General features: G+C 54.7%; 1 pseudogene; it reads right to left on the bottom strand.

Moving 5' to 3' along the window:
* Window positions 1-367: 367 nt before the first annotated feature.
* On the bottom strand, window positions 368-3,121 carry LOC100591323 (annotated as a pseudogene).
* Window positions 3,122-3,539: the final 418 nt, after the last annotated feature.

A 3,539-nucleotide genomic window follows, 5' to 3' on the forward strand; every position in this document is an offset into this window, starting at 1 on the left:
GTCATGTTCAGGCTCCAAGGTGAAGCAACCATATCTTCATTAGTGTCCCCATCCTGTAGAATTATACAGGGACATGGAATTTGGCAAGGGGGATTACTGAGGGTGACAATTTTCATGTTTTAAGAGAACCAATGGGAATGGTTGTGACACGTGAACAAATCCTTATTTGGAACTGTATTTATCTTAATAGGGCCAAGCTCGGCCACCAAGCTCTACCATGAGATGCAGAGACAAAACCCAGTGCAGTGGGGTCCTCTCTGCCAAGGAAAAGCCATGGGGTCTCTCTCTGACACAAAGGGTTGACATCTTGTAATTTGAAACAGGGAAGAGGGAGAGAAAGAGGAAGTCCCTTCCGATTTCTGGGGTTCTATCGCTGTCCAGCCTCACGGATGCGGCAGGCCACAGCAGTGATGAGCTCCGCCCCCTTCCCGCTGCCATCCTCTGACTGCAGGAAAGACGCATCACATTTCGGAGCCAGGTCCTTCACTGTCTCATGCATGACTTTGGCAAAGTGAGGATGTAGCTTGTAGAGGGTCCCATCCACACCCACTGTCACTTTGAGAGCATCCAGCCCACGGTTTTCTCGTATCTTGTCCACCACAGCGGCCATGCCTGCGCCACAGAGCTGGGCTGCCCGCCGGGCCACCACGGTGCATACCTCCTTAACAATGATACTGTCATCACAGGTGCTCTCAAGCCCTAAGTGTTGCAGAATGGCTCGGACTTGCAGCAGGGCCAGGCAGTCACTCTCAATCTGAGACAAGAACTTGGTTTCAAAGATGCCCCTTGTCTTGAGTCGCTCTGAGATGTGGCCTCGGAAGAGCAGCCCACGCTTGGTGAAATTGATGAGAATGTTATGGACAATCTCACCCAGGTACATTCCACTGATCATTTTCTCGAACCTCTGCTTGCTAGGGTTGAGTGAAAGCTCATCCACAGCCACATCAAATTCTGTGCGGAAGTCATCTAGGCATCCATTGTCCCCAAAGGCCCCCCATTCCATGTTCACACACATCCGCCCCTCTTCTCCTTCCACCAGTTCCACGTTGTGCATCTCTTCCACGTAGCAGGGGTTGCTGCCCGTGCCAACGGTGAGGCCAACTTCACAGTGAGTGTCTTCAAAGCCATAGGTCATCATAGTTCTCACTGTGTCTTTCACCACAGCAATCACATCCAGGTCAAACTCCTCTTGACGATGGATCACTTCCTTCAGCAGGGTCACCACATCCTTGTCCTCACAGCAAGATTCCTTGAAGCCTTTTGTCCACTTGAGGAGGATGCTCTCGTCCAGGCTGTTCTGCTGGCAGGGGAAGGAGAAGGTAAAACCCAGAGGCAGGGACACGCCCTTCATGCCCACATACTCGAGGAAGTCCACGATGCACTGGACAATCTGGTCAAAGAGCTCGTCCCCAGTGCCATGCATGACCTCCTGCGCAATGGCGTAGATCTTGTTGTGCATCTCCACTCCACCCCACTTCCCATTCCGAACACAGACCAGCAGGACCCGGAAATTTGTTCCTCCAAGGTCCAAGGCCAAGAAGTCCCCTTTCTCTGTGCCATCAGGGGTGGCACACATGTAGGTGGACAGCATCTTGCCGGGGGCACTGGCGTGAGTCTCCTTGCTCAGACCTCGCTCCATTTCTACCTTCATCCTCCTCTTGACCTCCAACAGCTGGTCATGGTTCAGCTGCAGAGGCTCTAGTGTCTTCTGGCGGGCACGGTGTTGATCGGCCAGCCGGTAAGCCACTGCTGTCACCATGGCTGCATCTTTGCCACTGCCATCCTCGGAGCGGAGGAAGCGGACATAGCATTCAGGCACCAGCCGCCACACGGTCTTATGTAGATGCTTGGCAAAATGGGGGTGTTTCTTGTAGACGGAGCCGTCGACCCCAATAGTAGGGCGCAGCTGCTCCTCGCCTTTGTTTTCCTTGATGTGCTGCAGCTCGGCTGCCAGGGTGGCTGTGCACAGGCTGGCGGAGTGTGTGGACACGATCTGGCAGATCCGGTGAGTGGTCACGCAGTCCTCCTGAGTCGGGTCCATGCCCAACCGCATCAGGACCTCATGGGCCTTCCGGATGCCATCCTTCTCCCCTTCAATGTCTGAGATGTCTTTGGTCTCAAAGCGACCAGTGTTGAGAAGCTCTGGGCTGAGCTTCCCCCCAAAGAGCAGTTCCTCCTTGGCCATCTTCACCAGGATAAACCTCACCAGCTCCCCCATGTACATCCCACTGATCATCTTCTCAAACAGTTGCTTCCCCAGGTTCAGTGAGCCCATGTCAATCTCCTGGTCAAACTCAGTGCGAATGTCATTGAGCGAGCCATCGTCCCCGAAGGCCCCCCACTCCATATCGATACACATCTGCCCCTCGTCACCTTCCACAATGTCGATTTGGTGCGTCTCTTCCATGTAGCAGGCATTGCTGTCCGTGCCCACAATGAAACCAATCTCACAGTTGTGGTCATCATAACCACAGGTCGTCATGGTCCCAACTGTGTCATTCACCACAGCCACAATGTCGATATCAAAGTCCCCTCTCCTCTGGATGGACTTCCGGATCAGAGGCACAACGTCTCTGCCTTCCACTCCACTGGACTTGAATCTCTTGGTCCATGAGACCAGGAAACTCTCATCTAGTTTAGTCTGGTGGCAGGGGAACGAGAAGGTAAAACCCAATGGCAGCTTCTTGTCTTTGATTTGTAGCTTATCCATGAAGTTATCCAGGCATTCGGCAATGTGGTCAAACAGCTGGGTGTCACTGCCTCGCATGACATCCTCGGGGATGGCATAGATCTGGTTCTCCATCTCCACCTTCTGGAGCCCATTGTCCGTTACTTTCACCCAAAGCACATGGAAATTGGTCCCTCCAAGGTCCAGAGCCAGGAACTCTCCATGTTCTGTCCCATCTGGAGTGGACCTCACAAAGGTGGGCAGCATCTTCACTGCTGCAGTGGGGCGAGTGGTGGCTCCGAGCCCTTTCTCTATCTCCTTGTGGAACCTCTTAGAGATCTCCAAGAGGGTCTCATCAGAGAGGCGCATGTGGTAGAGATAGTGGTCAACCTTCTGCACTTGGTCATGGTTGAGCTCCGTGAAGAAGTAGGCAAGCAAATGCGAGGCAATCATCCTGCCGCGGCCCGACGGCGCAGAGTTGGGAAACCGAGGTGGGGGCACGAGCGGGGAGGCGGGCGGCGCGGTCCGACTGCTTTGTGCTGGGGCTCGGCTGCCGGGCCGGGAGCTGGGAGTCCGGACGGCTCACAGAGAAGGCTAACGGCGAGGGTGCGCCTGGCTGGTGGTGGGCGCGGGTCTCCAGAGACGTGATTTTGGCGTCACAACTGCTAGAAGGTGCCTCAGTTCTCTCCTGGCGACGTGTCTGGTTGTCCCATGTCAAGGCGCTAACTTCGGCCACAGGATCACTGAGGCTCAACTTGAGAAGAATCTCAGCCCGGCTCCACTCAGGCAGTGGGACCTCTCCGGTTCACAGGCGCGTGGCTCCAGCCCGCGGATTTTCTTAGCTAGGTGACACGATGTTGCCAGCGGCAGC

This window comes from Nomascus leucogenys, chromosome X (assembly GCF_006542625.1).
Source record: "Nomascus leucogenys isolate Asia chromosome X, Asia_NLE_v1, whole genome shotgun sequence".
Taxonomy (NCBI): Eukaryota; Metazoa; Chordata; class Mammalia; order Primates; family Hylobatidae; genus Nomascus; species Nomascus leucogenys.